The sequence below is a fragment of the Pseudophryne corroboree genome, unplaced genomic scaffold, assembly GCF_028390025.1.
Source record: "Pseudophryne corroboree isolate aPseCor3 unplaced genomic scaffold, aPseCor3.hap2 scaffold_532, whole genome shotgun sequence".
Taxonomy (NCBI): Eukaryota; Metazoa; Chordata; class Amphibia; order Anura; family Myobatrachidae; genus Pseudophryne; species Pseudophryne corroboree.
This window is the reverse complement of record NW_026970133.1, coordinates 307,796-322,173: the sequence shown is the minus strand read 5'-3', so window position 1 is coordinate 322,173 and position 14,378 is coordinate 307,796. Positions and strand designations below refer to the sequence as shown.

Genomic DNA, 14,378 nt, shown 5'->3' with positions numbered 1-14,378 from the left:
TCTGATTACATCAGAGAAGGCCAGGTACCCTACACCATAACAGGGGGTATGAAATTTAACTTGTCTACTTAAAGATCACCAAAATCTGATAACAAGGTCAATTAGGTCCCTGGGTGGGATTGAACCACCAACCTTTTGGTTAATAGTCGTACACACTAACTGATTGCGCCACAGAGACACTTTGCGAAAGTTCATACTGACAAAGGCTAATAAGCATTCATCTAAAACGTTTCCTAGAAAAACTTTAAAAAGTCAATAATCTGGAGAGTTTTTGTAAGATGTTTCTTCTATCAACCAACGAAGAAACACATTGGTACTTTCCCATGATGAGTGAGTGCTTCAGGATCTCTTGCACTTACATGTACAGCAGAGTACAGCAATGGAAGCATGCTGGGCCCATAACCCAGAGGTAGGCAGATTGAAACTATCCTCTGCTATATGCATTTTTTTGTTTGTTAATTAAAGTAATCCAAAACTGGGATTGATATTTTGGCTCTTTTATTTTTACTTAAAGTACAATAACTTTTACCATTTTAATTTGTTTTAATAGTATATTGACAGTATTGTTTTCTTTCAAAAATCCACTTCATTTTCTTTACCCTATTATTAAAATGGTAATTGACAAAAACAAACTACATTGTCACCAGAAGAGCAATACAAAATGTACAAGTGATATATTAAAATCATCTTTCCAGCTTGAATTTCAATGATGCATTGGGTCAACAATTTTGTGAGAAACATCTTCACCCTTAAATAAAGATTTTCTTAATTCCTTACCTGTGTGCTAATTAGAATCACCTTGTTTTCACATTAAACAGACTTCCACATGAGAAAGCAGCAAGGATGCAGTGGCGTTAATGTTTCCTGGTGTCAACTTGTATTATTTCAGTAGACATTGAAATGAGGATGCATCTTGCTGCCTTTCCAATGAAGCAAGTTTAATTTAGTAATAGGTGAAAAACCATCCCTACAAAGGTGTTAATCAGAGACTTGGCTTTGTGGACACTTTTCAGAGAACAAATTTGTTAGCATAAAAATAAAGCCAGAAAATGAAGAGCTGTTTAATCACTCAATTGGATTTTTTTTGCCAGCATATTTTTTTTCTCTGCAACCCACTGCTAAATTGTGCTTCCTAGCTGTTTTTTATAAAATCACTGAATCAAATCTAACTCTGATTACATCAGAGAAGGCCATGTACCCTACACCATAAGAGGAGGTTTGAAATTTTGACTTGTCTACATAAATATCACCAAAATCTGATCACAAGGTTAATTACGTCCCTGGGTGGGATTGAACCACCAACCTTTTGGTTAATAGCCAAACACACTAACCGATTGCGCCACAGAGACACTTTGCAAAAAGTACATACTGACAAAGGCTAATAAGCATTCATCTAAAACGTTTCCTAGAAAAACTTTAAAAAGTCAATAATCTGGAGAGTTTTTGTAAGATGTTTCTTCCATCAACCAACGAAGAAACACATTGGTACTTTCCCATGATGAGTGAGTGCTTCAGGATCTCTTGCACTTACATGTGCAGCAGAGTACTGCAATGGAAGCATGCTGGGCCCATAACCCAGAGGTAGGCAGATTGAAACTATCCTTTGCTATATGCATTTTTTTTGTTAATTTAAGTAATCAAAACTGGGATTGATATTTTTGCTCTTTTATTTTTACTTAAAGTACAATAACTTTTACCATTTTAATTTGTTTTAATAGTATATTGACAGTATTGTTTTCTTTCAAAAATCCACTTCATTTTCTTTACCCTATTATTAAAATGGTAATTGACAAAAAAAACTACATTGTCACCAGAAGAGCAATACAAAATGTACAAGTGATATATTAAAATCATCTTTCCAGCTTGAATTTCAATGATGCATTGGGGCAACAATTTTGTGAGAAACATCTTCACCCTTAAATAAAGATTTTCGTAATTTCTTACCTGTGTGCTAATTAGATATCACCTTGTTTTCACATTAAACAGACTTCCACATGAGAAAGCAGCAAGGATGCAGTGGCGTTAATGTTTCCTGGTGTCAACCTGTATTATTTCAGTAGACATTGAAATGAGGATGCATCTTGCTGCCTTTCCAATGAAGCAAGTTTAATTTAGTAATAGGTGAAAAACCATCCCTACAAAGGTGTTAATCAGAGACTTGGCCTTGTGGACACTTTTCAGAGAACAAATTTGTTAGCATAAAAATAAAGCCAGAAAATGAAGAGCTGTTTAATCACGCAATTTGATTTTTTTGCCAGCATATTTCTTTTTCTCTGCAACCCACTGCTAAATTGTGCTTCCTAGATGTTTTTATAAAATTACTGAATCAAATCTAACTCTGATTACATCAGAGAAGGCCAGGTACCCTACACCATAACAGGGGGTTTGAAATTTTGACTTGTCTACTTTAAGATCACCAAAATCTGATAACAAGGTCAATTAGGTCCCTGGGTGGGATTGAACCACCAACCTTTTGGTTAATAGCCGTACATACTAACTGATTGCGCCACAGAGACCCTTTTACTTGCCTTACAGAGCAGCTCTGGAGCTGTTACAGTGCCCAGCTGCTGCAAGAAATCAGCTTGAATGCTTAAGGGGCTGGGGCATAGCCAACATGAGCCCCACACCGAAGGAGGGTGGAGGTGTTTAATGCGAACTAGGGGTCATCCAAGCGCCGCAAAAGGCCGCCATGCCCTGCACGCCCCTTTTCTCTTTTCATATGCAGACGAGGGTTGAAGCCAACTTTGACCCACTGCTTGGATGACATCACCATATGCAAATCCATCTGCTGCAGGCCTTCCCCCAAGAATGCTTGCACTAGTTGTTGCATTTGGTTTGTTGTTTGGGGGTGCTTCAGTATTAGGCAGCCTTCTGCCCTCCCATGTTCATCTGAAAATATGTGTTCTCCCTGCAGTTGTTGTCCCCAGATGAGAGTTCCCTTGTGCTGCCTCAGTTGAATCTCCTTTACTTGACAGAGATGTGCCTGAGCAGCGGCCCTCCCCAGCTCTATCCCAAATCATACTTATTTTGCATAGGAGATACCATGGTCATGAAGATTGTTCTCCCAGGGTGAGGTTCATTCATTGCATTCTGGGTATGCTGACCCCTATGATTTCCCCAAATGTGGGAAACTCGACTGCATTATTTGTGGTAGTGGGGGACTGTGTTTGTGCTTTCCTCTGGTCAGCTCTGGTAAAAGTCAGATTTCTTTGTCTCAGATCTTCCTCTAGCCTTGTTCTTTTTTCTAGAGTTCCCTTGCGCTGCCTCAGTTGGATCTCCTTCACTTGACAGGGGGGTACCCGAGCAGCAACCCTCCCCAGCTCTAGCCCAACTCCTACTTACCTGCCAGGTGAGATACTATGATCATGAAGGTGCTTCTCCCAGGGCAAGGCTCACCCATTGCACTCTGGGTGTGCTGCTCCTGCGATTTCCCCAAATGTGGGAAACTTGACTGCATAATTTGTGTTTCCCCTGGTCGGCTCTCGTATAATTCAGATCTCTTTGTCTCAGGTCTCTCTCCAGCCTAGTTTGCTGTCTGTTTCCACTTCTCTTTTCTTGAGCCGCTCCCTTCTATGCCCTTGCGCACTATCCTGACTTCTCCCGTCTGCTTACTTTGTGCTTTCCATTGCACAATGCAAACTACAGGTAGTACTGCAGGGCCCACACCCTTTTACTTGCCTTACAGAGCAGCTCTGGGGCTGTTACAGTGCCCAGCTGCTGCAAGAAATCAGCTTGAATGCTTCAGGGGCTGGGGCATAGCCAACATGAGCCCCACACCGAAGGAGGGTGGAGGTGTTTAATGCGAACTAGGGGTCATCCAAGCGCCGCAAAAGGCCGCCATGCCCTGCACGCCCCTTTTCTCTTTTCATATGCAGACGAGGGTTGAAGCCAACTTTGACCCACTGCTTGGATGGCATTACCATATGCAAATCAATCTGCTGCAGGCCTTCCCCCAGGAATGCTTGCACTAGTTGTTGCATTTGGTTTGTTGTTTGGGGGTGCTTCAGTATTAGGCAGCCTTCTGCCCTCCCATGTTCATCTGAAAATATGTGTTCTCCCTGCAGTTGTTGTCCCCAGATGAGAGTTCCCTTGTGCTGCCTCAGTTGAATCTCCTTTACTTGACAGAGATGTGCCTGAGCAGCGGCCCTCCCCAGCCCTATCTCAAATCATACTTATTTTGCATAGGAGATACCATGGTCATGAAGATTGTTCTCCCAGGGTGAGGTTCATTCATTGCATTCTGGGTATGCTGACCCCTGTGATTTCCCCAAATGTGGGAAACTCGACTGCATTATTTGTGGTAGTGGGGGACTGTGTTTGTGCTTTCCTCTGGTCAGCTCTGGTAAAAGTCAGATTTCTTTGTCTCAGATCTTCCTCTAGCCTTGTTCTTCTTTCGAGAGTTCCCTTGTGCTGCCTCAGTTGGATCTCCTTCACTTGACAGGGGGGTGCCCGAGCAGCGACCCTCCCCAGCTCTAGCCCAACTCCTACTTACCTGCCAGGTGAGATACTATGATCAGGAAGGTGCTTCTCCCAGGGCAAGGCTCACCCATTGCACTCTGGGTGTGCTGCTCCTGCGATTTCCCCAAATGTGGGACACTTGACTGCATAATTTGTGTTTCCTCTGGTCGGCTCTCGTATAATTCAGATCTCTTTGTCTCAGGTCTCTCTCCAGCCTAGTTTGCTGTCTGTTTCCACTTCTCTTTTCTTGAGCCGCTCCCTTCTATGCCCTTGCGCACTATCCTGACTTCTCCCGTCTGCTTACTTTGTGCCTTCCAACGCACAATGCGAACTACAGGTAGTGCTGCAGGGCCCACACTCTTTTACTTGCCTTACAGAGCAGCTCTGGAGCTGTTACAGTACCCAGCTGCTGCAAGAAATCAGCTTGAATGCTTCAGGGGCTGGGGCATAGCCAACATGAGCCCCACACCGAAGGAGGGTGGAGGTGTTTAATGCGAACTAGGGGTCATCCAAGCGCCGCAAAAGGCCGCCATTCCCTGCACGCCCCTTTTCTCTTTTCATATGCAGACGAGGGTTGAAGCCAACTTTGACCCACTGCTTGGATGACATCACCATATGCAAATCCATCTGCTGCAGGCCTTCCCCCAGGAATGCTTGCACTAGTTGTTGCATTTGGTTTGTTGTTTGGGGGTGCTTCAGTATTAGGCAGCCTTCTGCCCTCCCATGTTCATCTGAAAATATGTGTTCTCCCTGCAGTTGTTGTCCCCAGATGAGAGTTCCCTTGTGCTGCCTCAGTTGAATCTCCTTTACTTGACAGAGATGTGCCTGAGCAGCGGCCCTCCCCAGCCCTATCCCAAATCATACTTATTTTGCATAGGAGATACCATGGTCATGAAGATTGTTCTCCCAGGGTGAGGTTCATTCATTGCATTCTGGGTATGCTGACCCCTGTGATTTCCCCAAATGTGGGAAACTCGACTGCATTATTTGTGGTAGTGGGGGACTGTGTTTGTGCTTTCCTCTGGTCAGCTCTGGTAAAAGTCAGATTTCTTTGTCACAGATCTTCCTCTAGCCTTGTTCTTCTTTCGAGAGTTCCCTTGTGCTGCCTCAGTTGGATCTCCTTCACTTGACAGGGGGGTGCCCGAGCAGCGACCCTCCCCAGCTCTAGCCCAACTCCTACTTACCTGCCAGGTGAGATACTATGATCATGAAGGTGCTTCTCCCAGGGCAAGGCTCATCCATTGCACTCTGGGTGTGCTGCCCCTGTGATTTCCCCAAATGTGGGAAACTTGACTGCATAATTTGTGTTTCCACTGGTCGGCTTTCATATAATTCAGATCTCTTTGTCTAAGGTCTCTCTCCAGCCTAGTTTGCTGTCTGTTTCCACTTCTTTTTTTTTGAGCCCCTCCCTTCTATACCCTTGTGCACTATCCTGACTTCTACTCCTGTCTGCTTACTTTGTGCCTTCCAATGCACAATGCAAACTACAGGTAGTGCTGCAGGGCCCACAACCTTTTACTTGCCTTACAGAGCAGCTCTGGAGCTGTTACAGTGCCAAGCTGCTGCAAGAAATCAGCTTGAATGCTGGGGCATTGCCAATATGAGCCCCACACCGAAGGAGGGTGGGGGTGTTTAATGCGAACTAAGGGTCATCCAAGCACCGCAAAAGGCCGCCATGCCCTGCATACCCCTTTTCTCTTTTCATATGCAGATGAGGGTTCCAGCCAACTTTGGCCCACTGCTTGGATGACATCACTGTATGCAAATCCGTCTTCTGCAGACCTTCCCCCAGGAATGCTTGTACTAGTTGTTGCATTTGGTTTGTTGTTTGGGGGTGCTTCAGTATTAGGCAGCCTTCTGCCCTCCCATGTTCATTTGAAAATATGTGTTCTCCCTGCAGTTGTTGTCCCCAGATGAGAGTTCCCTTGTGCTGCCTCAGTTGAATCTCCTTTACTTGACAGAGATATGCCTGAGCAGCGGCCCTCCCCAGCCCTATCCCAAATCATACTTATTTTGCATAGGAGATACCATGGTCATGAAGATTGTTCTCCCAGGGAGAGGTTCATTCATTGCATTCTGGGTATGCTGACCCCTGTGATTTCCCCAAATGTGGGAAACTCGACTGCATTATTTGTGGTAGTGGGGGACTGTGTTTGTGCTTTCCTCTGGTCAGCTCTGGTAAAAGTCAGATTTCTTTGTCTCAGATCTTCCTCTAGCCTTGTTCTTCTTTCGAGAGTTCCCTTGTGCTGCCTCAGTTGGATCTCCTTCACTTGACAGGGGGGTGCCCGAGCAGCGACCCTCCCCAGCTCTAGCCCAACTCCTACTTACCTGCCAGGTGAGATACTATGATCAGGAAGGTGCTTCTCCCAGGGCAAGGCTCACCCATTGCACTCTGGGTGTGCTGCTCCTGCGATTTCCCCAAATGTGGGACACTTGATTGCATAATTTGTGTTTCCTCTGGTCGGCTCTCGTATAATTCAGATCTCTTTGTCTCAGGTCTCTCTCCAGCCTAGTTTGCTGTCTGTTTCCACTTCTCTTTTCTTGAGCTGCTCCCTTCTATGCCCTTGCGCACTATCCTGACTTCTCCCGTCTGCTTACTTTGTGCCTTCCAACGCACAATGCGAACTACAGGTAGTGCTGCAGGGCCCACACCCTTTTAGTTGCCTTACAGAGCAGCTCTGGAGCTGTTACAGTGCCCAGCTGCTGCAAGAAATCAGCTGGAATGCTTCAGGGGCTGGGGCATTGCCAACATGAGCCCCACACCGAAGGAGGGTGGGGGTGTTTAATGCGAACTAAGGGTCATCCAAGCGCCGCAAAAGGCCGCCATGCCCTGCATACCCCTTTTCTCTTTTCATATGCAGATGAGGGTTCCAGCCAACTTTGGCCCACTGCTTGGATGACATCACTGTATGCAAATCCGTCTTCTGCAGACCTTCCCCCAGGAATGCTTGTACTAGTTGTTGCATTTGGTTTGTTGTTTGGGGGTGCTTCAGTATTAGGCAGCCTTCTGCCCTCCCATGTTCATTTGAAAATATGTGATCTCCCTGCAGTTGTTGTCCCCAGATGAGAGTTCCCTTGTGCTGCCTCAGTTGAATCTCCTTTACTTGACAGATATATGCCTGAGCAGCGGCCCTCCCCAGCCCTATCCCAAATCATACTTATTTTGCATAGGAGATACCATGGTCATGAAGATTGTTCTCCCAGGGTGAGGTTCATTCATTGCATTCTGGGTATGCTGACCCCTGTGATTTCCCCAAATGTGGGAAACTCGACTGCATTATTTGTGGTAGTGGGGGACTGTGTTTGTGCTTTCCTCTGCTCAGCTCTGGTAAAAGTCAGATTTCTTTGTCTCAGATCTTCCTCTAGCCTTGTTCTTCTTTCGAGAGTTCCCTTGTGCTGCCTCAGTTGGATCTCCTTCACTTGACAGGGGGGTGCCCGAGCAGCGACCCTCCCCAGCTCTAGCCCAACTCCTACTTACCTGCCAGGTGAGATACTATGATCAGGAAGGTGCTTCTCCCAGGGCAAGGCTCACCCATTGCACTCTGGGTGTGCTGCTCCTGCGATTTCCCCAAATGTGGGACACTTGACTGCATAATTTGTGTTTTCTCTGGTCGGCTCTCGTATAATTCAGATCTCTTTGTCTCAGGTCTCTCTCCAGCCTAGTTTGCTGTCTGTTTCCACTTCTCTTTTCTTGAGCCGCTCCCTTCTATGCCCTTGCGCACTATCCTGACTTCTCCCGTCTGCTTACTTTGTGCCTTCCAACGCACAATGCGAACTACAGGTAGTGCTGCAGGGCCCACACCCTTTTACTTGCCTTACAGAGCAGCTCTGGAGCTGTTACAGTGCCCAGCTGCTGCAAGAAATCAGCTTGAATGCTTCAGGTGCTGGGGCATAGCCAACATGAGCCCCACACTGAAGGAGGGTGGAGGTGTTTAATGCGAATTAGAAGTCATCCAAGCGCCGCAAAAGGCCGCCATGCCCTGCACATCCCTTTTTTCTTTTCATATGCAGACGAGGGTTGAAGCCAACTTTGACCCACTGCTTGGATGACATCACCATATGCAAATCCATCTGCTGCAGGCCTTCCCCCAGGAATGCTTGCACTAGTTGTTGCATTTGGTTTGTTGTTTGGGGGTGCCTCAGTATTAGGCAGCCTTCTGCCCTCCCATGTTTATCTGAAAATATGTGTTCTCCCTGCAGTTGTTGTCCCCAGATGAGAGTTCCCTTGTGCTGCCTCAGTTGAATCGCCTTTACTTGACAGAGATGTGCCTGAGCAGCGGCCCTCCCCAGCCCTATCCCAAATCATACTTATTTTGCATAGGAGATATCATGGTCATGAAGATTGTTCTCCCAGGGTGAGGTTCATTCATTGCATTCTGGGTATGATGACCCCTGTGATTTCCCCAAATGTGGGAAACTCGACTGCATTATTTGTGGTAGTGGGGGACTGTGTTTGTGCTTTCCTCTGGTCAACTCTGGTAAAAGTCAGATTTCTTTGTCTCAGATCTTCCTCTAGCCTTGTTCTTCTTTCGAGAGTTCCCTTGTGCTGCCTCAGTTGGATCTCCTTCACTTGACAGGGGGGTGCCCGAGCAGCGACCCTCCCCAGCTCTAGCCCAACTCTTACTTACCTGCCAGGTGAGATACTATGATCATGTAGGTGCTTCTCCCAGGGCAAGGCTCACCCATTGCACTCTGGGTGTGCTGCTTCTTTGATTTCCCCAAATGTGGGAAACTTAACTGCATAATTTGTGTTTCCCCTGGTCGGCTCTCATATAATTCAGATCTCTTTGTCTCAGGTCTCTCTTCAGCCTAGTTTGCTGTCTGTTTCCCTTCTCTTTTCTTGCGCCGCTCCCTTCTATGCCCTTGCGCACTATCCTGACTTCTCCCATCTGCTTACTTTGTGCCTTCCAACGCACAATGCGAACTACAGGTAGTGCTGCAGGGCCCACACCCTTTTACTTGCCTTACAGAGCAGCTCTGGAGCTGTTACAGTGCCCAGCTGCTGCAAGAAATCAGCTTGAATGCTTCAGGGGCTGGGGCATAGCCAACATGAGCCCCACACCGAAGGAGGGTGGAGGTGTTTAATGCGAACTAGGGGTCATCCAAGCGCCGCAAAAGGCCGCCATGCCCTGCACGCCCCTTTTCTCTTTTCATATGCAGATGAGGGTTGAAGCCAACTTTGACCCACTGCTTGGATGACATCACCATATGCAAATCCATCTGCTGCAGGCCTTCCCCCAGGAATGCTTGTACTAGTAGTTGCATTTGGTTTGTTGTTTGGGGGTGCTTCAGTATTAGGCAGCCTTCTGCCCTCCCATGTTCATCTGAAAATATGTGTTCTCCCTGCAGTTGTTGTCCCCAGATGAGAGTTCCCTTGTGCTGCCTCAGTTGAATCTCCTTTACTTGACAGAGATGTGCCTGAGCAGCGGCCCTCCCCAGCCCTATCCCAAATCATACCTATTTTGCATAGGAGATACCATGGTCATGAAGATTGTTCTCCCAGGGTGAGGTTCATTCATTGCATTCTGGGTATGCTGACCCCTGTGATTTCCCCAAATGTGGGAAACTCGACTGCATTATTTGTGGTAGAGGGGGACTGTGTTTGTGCTTTCCTCTGGTCAGCTCTGGTAAAAGTCAGATTTCTTTGTCTCAGATCTTCCTCTAGCCTTGTTCCTCTTTCGAGAGTTCCCTTGTGCTGCCTCAGTTGGATCTCCTTCACTTGACAGGGGGGTGCCCGAGCAGCGACCCTCCCCAGCTCTAGCCCAACTCCTATTTACCTGCCAGGTGAGATACTATGATCATGAAGGTGCTTCTCCCAGGGCAAGGCTCACCCATTGCACTCTGGGTGTGCTGCTCCTGCAATTTCCCCAAATGTGGGACACTTGACTGCATAATTTGTGTTTCCCCTTGTCGGCTCTCGTATAATTCAGATCTCTTTGTCTCAGGTCTCTCTCCAGCCTAGTTTGCTGTCTGTTTCCACTTCTCTTTTCTTGAGCCGCTCCCTTCTATGCCCTTGCGCACTATCCTGACTTCTCCCGTCTGCTTACTTTGTGCCTTACAATGCACAATGCAAACTACAGGTAGTGCTGCAGGGCCCACACCCTTTTACTTGCCTTACAGAGCAGCTCTGGAGCTGTTACAGTGCCCAGCTGCTGCAAGAAATCAGCTTGAATGCTTCAGGGGCTGGGGCATAGCCAACATGAGCCCCACACCGAAGGAGGGTGGAGGTGTTTAATGCGAACTAAGGGTCATCCACGCGCCGCAAAAGGCCGCCATGCCCTGCACGCCCCTTTTCTCTTTTCATATGCAGACGAGGGTTGAAGCCAACTTTGACCCACTGCTTGGATGGCATTACCATATGCAAATCAATCTGCTGCAGGCCTTCCCCCAGGAATGCTTGCACTAGTTGTTGCATTTGGTTTGTTGTTTGGGGGTGCTTCAGTATTAGGCAGCCTTCTGCCCTCCCATGTTCATCTGAAAATATGTGTTCTCCCTGCAGTTGTTGTCCCCAGATGAGAGTTCCCTTGTGCTGCCTCAGTTGAATCTCCTTTACTTGACAGAGATGTGCCTGAGCAGCGGCCCTCCCCAGCCCTATCCCAAATCATACTTATTTTGCATAGGAGATACCATGGTCATGAAGATTGTTCTCCCAGGGTGAGGTTCATTCATTGCATTCTGGGTATGCTGACCCCTGTGATTTCCCCAAATGTGGGAAACTCGACTGCATTATTTGTGGTAGTGGGGGACTGTGTTTGTGCTTTCCTCTGGTCAGCTCTGGTAAAAGTCAGATTTCTTTGTCTCAGATCTTCCTCTAGCCTTGTTCTTCTTTCGAGAGTTCCCTTGTGCTGCCTCAGTTGGATCTCCTTCACTTGACAGGGGGGTGCACGAGCAGCGACCCTCCCCAGCTCTAGCCCAACTCCTATTTACCTGCCAGGTGAGATACTATGATCAGGAAGGTGCTTCTCCCAGGGCAAGGCTCACCCATTGCACTCTGGGTGTGCTGCTCCTGCGATTTCCCCAAATGTGGGACACTTGACTGCATAATTTGTGTTTCCTCTGGTCGGCTCTCATATAATTCAGATCTCTTTGTCTCAGGTCTTTCTCCAGCCTAGTTTGCTGTCTGTTTCCACTTCTCTTTTCTTAAGCCGCTCCCTTCTATGCAGTTGCGCACTATCCTGACCTCTCCCGTCTGCTTACTTTGTGCCTTCCAACGCACAATGCATACTACAGGTAGTGCTGCAGGGCCCACACCCTTTTACATGCTTTACAGAGCAACTCTGGAGCTGTTACAGTGCCCAGCTGCTGCAAGAAATCATCTTGAATGCTTCAGGGGCTGGGGCATAGCCAACATGAGCCCCACACCGAAGGAGGGGTCATCCAAGCGCCACAAAAGGACACCATGCCCTGCACATCCCTTTTTTCTTTTCATATGCAGACGAGGGTTGAAGCCAACTTTGACCCACTGCTTGGATGACATCACCATATGCAAATCCATCTGCTGCAGGCCTTCCCCCAGGAATGCTTGCACTAGTTGTTGCATTTGGTTTGTTGTTTGGGGGTGCTTCAGTATTAGGCAGCCTTCTGCCCACCCATGTTCATCTGAAAATATGTGTTCTCCCTGCAGTTGTTGTCCCCTAGATGAGAGTTCCCTTGTGCTGCCTCAGTTGAATCTTCTTTACTTGACAGAGATGTGCCTGAGCAGCGGCCCTCCCCAGCCCTATCCCAAATCATACTTATTTTGCATAGGAGATACCATGGTCATGAAGATTGTTCTCCCAGGGTGAGGTTCATTCATTGCATTCTGGGTATGCTGACCCCTATGATTTCCCCAAATGTGGGAAACTCGACAGCATTATTTGTGGTAGTGGGGGACTGTGTTTGTGCTTTCTTCTGGTCAACTCTGGTAAAAATCAGATTTCTTTGTCTCAGATCTTCCTCTAGCCTTGTTCCTCTTTCGAGAGTTCCCTTGTGCTGCCTCAGTTGGATCTCCTTCACTTGACAGGGGGGTACCCGAGCAGCGACCCTCCCCAGCTCTAGCCCAACTCCTACTTACCTGCCAGGTGAGATACTATGATCATGTAGGTGCTTCTCCCAGGGCAAGGCTCACCCATTGCACTCTGGGTGTGCTGCCCCTGTGATTTCCCCAAATGTGGGAAACTTGACTGCATAATTTGTGTTTACCCTGGTCGTCTCTCGTATAATTCAGATCTCTTTGTCTCAGGTCTCCCTCCAGCCTAGTTTGCTGTCTGTTTCCACTTCTCTTTTCTTGAGCCGCTCCCTTCTATGCCCTTGCGCACTATCCTGACTTCTCCCGTCTGCTTACTTTGTGCCTTCCAACACACAATGCAAACTACAGGTAGTGCTGCAGGGCCCACACCCTTTTACTTGCCTCACAGAGCAGCTCTGGAGCTGTTACAGTACCCAGCTGCTGCAAGAAATCAGCTTGAATGCTTCAGGGGCTGGGGCATTGCCAACATGAGCCCCACACCGAAGGAGGGTGGAGGTGTTTAATGCGAACTAAGGGTCACCCAAGCGCCGCAAAAGGCCGCCATGCCCTGCACGCCCATTTTCTCTTTTCATATGCAGACGAGGGTTGAAGCCAACTTTGACCCACTGCTTGGATGGCATTACCATATGCAAATCAATCTGCTGCAGGCCTTCCCCCAGGAATGCTTGCACTAGTTGTTGCATTTGGTTTGTTGTTTGGGGGTGCTTCGGTATTAGGCAGCCTTCTGCCCTCCCATGTTCATCTGAAAATATGTGTTCTCCCTGCAGTTGTTGTCCCCAGATGAGAGTTCCCTTGTGCTGCCTCAGTTGAATCTCCTTTACTTGACAGAGATGTGCCTGAGCAGCGGCCCTCCCCAGCCCTATCCCAAATCATACTTATTTTGCATAGGAGATACCATGGTCATGAAGATTGTTCTCCCAGGGTGAGGTTCATTCATTGCATTCTGGGTATGCTGACCCCTGTGATTTCCCCAAATGTGGGAAACTCGACTGCATTATTTGTGGCAGTGGGGGACTGTGTTTGTGCTTTCCTCTGCTCAGCTCTGGTAAAAGTCAGATTTCTTTGTCTCAGATCTTCCTCAAGCCTTGTTCTTCTTTCGAGAGTTCCCTTGTGCTGCCTCAGTTGGATCTCCTTCACTTGACAGGGGGGTGCCCGAGCAGCGACCCTCCCCAGCTCTAGCCCAACTCCTACTTACCTGCCAGGTGAGATACTATGATCAGGAAGGTGCTTCTCCCAGGGCAAGGCTCACCCATTGCACTCTGGGTGTGCTGCTAGTGCGATTTCCCCAAATGTGGGAAACTTGACTGCATAATTTGTGTTTCCTCTGGTCGGCTCTCGTATAATTCAGATCTCTTTGTCTCAGGTCTTTCTCCAGCCTAGTTTGCTGTCTGTTTCCACTTCTCTTTTCTTGAGCCGCTCCCTTCTATGCCCTTGCGCACTATCCTGACCTCTCCCGTCTGCTTACTTTGTGCCTTCCAACGCACAATGCATACTACAGGTAGTGCTGCAGGGCCCACACCCTTTTACATGCTTTACAGAACAGCTCTGGAGCTGTTACAGTGCCCAGCTGCTGCAAGAAATCATCTTGAATGCTTCAGGGGCTGGGGCATAGCCAACATGAGCCCCACACCGAAGGAGGGTGGAGATGTTTAATGCGAATTAAGGGTCATCCAAGCGCCACAAAAGGACGCCATGCCCTGCACATCCCTTTTTTCTTTTCATATGCAGACGAGGGTTGAAGCCAACTTTGACCCACTGCTAGGATGACATCACCATATGCAAATCCATCTGCTGCAGGCCTTCCCCCAGGAATGCTTACACTAGTTGTTGCATTTGGTTTGTTGTTTGGGGGTGCTTCAGTATTAGGCAGCCTTCTGCCCTCCCATGTTCATCTGAAAATATGTGTTCTCCC

General features: G+C 47.7%; 19 non-coding genes and 2 pseudogenes across 19 annotated transcripts; 20 read left to right on the top strand and 1 right to left on the bottom strand.

Annotated features, from left to right (window-relative positions):
* Positions 1 to 1,275: 1,275 nt before the first annotated feature.
* On the bottom strand, positions 1,276 to 1,349 carry TRNAN-AUU (transfer RNA asparagine (anticodon AUU)). Its single transcript has one exon. It is a non-coding gene; the product is annotated as a tRNA-Asn (tRNA).
* A 1,669-nt stretch (positions 1,350 to 3,018) lies between these two features.
* Positions 3,019 to 3,182, top strand: LOC135031784 (U1 spliceosomal RNA). The gene has a single exon (XR_010227415.1). It is a non-coding gene; the product is annotated as a U1 spliceosomal RNA (small nuclear RNA).
* Positions 3,183 to 3,334: 152 nt separating this feature from the next.
* LOC135031800 (U1 spliceosomal RNA) lies at positions 3,335 to 3,497 on the top strand. The gene has a single exon (XR_010227430.1). It is a non-coding gene; the product is annotated as a U1 spliceosomal RNA (small nuclear RNA).
* A 671-nt stretch (positions 3,498 to 4,168) lies between these two features.
* Positions 4,169 to 4,332, top strand: LOC135031778 (U1 spliceosomal RNA). Its single transcript, XR_010227410.1, has one exon. It is a non-coding gene; the product is annotated as a U1 spliceosomal RNA (small nuclear RNA).
* Positions 4,333 to 4,484: 152 nt separating this feature from the next.
* LOC135031801 (U1 spliceosomal RNA) lies at positions 4,485 to 4,647 on the top strand. The gene has a single exon (XR_010227431.1). It is a non-coding gene; the product is annotated as a U1 spliceosomal RNA (small nuclear RNA).
* Positions 4,648 to 5,318: 671 nt separating this feature from the next.
* LOC135031777 (U1 spliceosomal RNA) lies at positions 5,319 to 5,482 on the top strand. The gene has a single exon (XR_010227409.1). It is a non-coding gene; the product is annotated as a U1 spliceosomal RNA (small nuclear RNA).
* A 152-nt stretch (positions 5,483 to 5,634) lies between these two features.
* LOC135031804 (U1 spliceosomal RNA) lies at positions 5,635 to 5,797 on the top strand. Its single transcript, XR_010227434.1, has one exon. It is a non-coding gene; the product is annotated as a U1 spliceosomal RNA (small nuclear RNA).
* A 665-nt stretch (positions 5,798 to 6,462) lies between these two features.
* On the top strand, positions 6,463 to 6,626 carry LOC135031781 (U1 spliceosomal RNA). The gene has a single exon (XR_010227412.1). It is a non-coding gene; the product is annotated as a U1 spliceosomal RNA (small nuclear RNA).
* A 152-nt stretch (positions 6,627 to 6,778) lies between these two features.
* Positions 6,779 to 6,941, top strand: LOC135031803 (U1 spliceosomal RNA). Its single transcript, XR_010227433.1, has one exon. It is a non-coding gene; the product is annotated as a U1 spliceosomal RNA (small nuclear RNA).
* A 671-nt stretch (positions 6,942 to 7,612) lies between these two features.
* Positions 7,613 to 7,776, top strand: LOC135031776 (U1 spliceosomal RNA). Its single transcript, XR_010227408.1, has one exon. It is a non-coding gene; the product is annotated as a U1 spliceosomal RNA (small nuclear RNA).
* A 152-nt stretch (positions 7,777 to 7,928) lies between these two features.
* Positions 7,929 to 8,091, top strand: LOC135031799 (U1 spliceosomal RNA). The gene has a single exon (XR_010227429.1). It is a non-coding gene; the product is annotated as a U1 spliceosomal RNA (small nuclear RNA).
* A 671-nt stretch (positions 8,092 to 8,762) lies between these two features.
* Positions 8,763 to 8,926, top strand: LOC135031790 (U1 spliceosomal RNA). The gene has a single exon (XR_010227420.1). It is a non-coding gene; the product is annotated as a U1 spliceosomal RNA (small nuclear RNA).
* A 152-nt stretch (positions 8,927 to 9,078) lies between these two features.
* On the top strand, positions 9,079 to 9,220 carry LOC135031808 (U1 spliceosomal RNA; annotated as a pseudogene).
* Positions 9,221 to 9,911: 691 nt separating this feature from the next.
* Positions 9,912 to 10,075, top strand: LOC135031788 (U1 spliceosomal RNA). The gene has a single exon (XR_010227418.1). It is a non-coding gene; the product is annotated as a U1 spliceosomal RNA (small nuclear RNA).
* Positions 10,076 to 10,227: 152 nt separating this feature from the next.
* LOC135031812 (U1 spliceosomal RNA) lies at positions 10,228 to 10,363 on the top strand (annotated as a pseudogene).
* A 698-nt stretch (positions 10,364 to 11,061) lies between these two features.
* On the top strand, positions 11,062 to 11,225 carry LOC135031775 (U1 spliceosomal RNA). The gene has a single exon (XR_010227407.1). It is a non-coding gene; the product is annotated as a U1 spliceosomal RNA (small nuclear RNA).
* A 152-nt stretch (positions 11,226 to 11,377) lies between these two features.
* Positions 11,378 to 11,540, top strand: LOC135031810 (U1 spliceosomal RNA). Its single transcript, XR_010227438.1, has one exon. It is a non-coding gene; the product is annotated as a U1 spliceosomal RNA (small nuclear RNA).
* Positions 11,541 to 12,187: 647 nt separating this feature from the next.
* LOC135031793 (U1 spliceosomal RNA) lies at positions 12,188 to 12,351 on the top strand. Its single transcript, XR_010227423.1, has one exon. It is a non-coding gene; the product is annotated as a U1 spliceosomal RNA (small nuclear RNA).
* Positions 12,352 to 12,503: 152 nt separating this feature from the next.
* LOC135031814 (U1 spliceosomal RNA) lies at positions 12,504 to 12,666 on the top strand. Its single transcript, XR_010227440.1, has one exon. It is a non-coding gene; the product is annotated as a U1 spliceosomal RNA (small nuclear RNA).
* A 671-nt stretch (positions 12,667 to 13,337) lies between these two features.
* LOC135031782 (U1 spliceosomal RNA) lies at positions 13,338 to 13,501 on the top strand. Its single transcript, XR_010227413.1, has one exon. It is a non-coding gene; the product is annotated as a U1 spliceosomal RNA (small nuclear RNA).
* A 152-nt stretch (positions 13,502 to 13,653) lies between these two features.
* LOC135031772 (U1 spliceosomal RNA) lies at positions 13,654 to 13,816 on the top strand. Its single transcript, XR_010227404.1, has one exon. It is a non-coding gene; the product is annotated as a U1 spliceosomal RNA (small nuclear RNA).
* Positions 13,817 to 14,378: the final 562 nt, after the last annotated feature.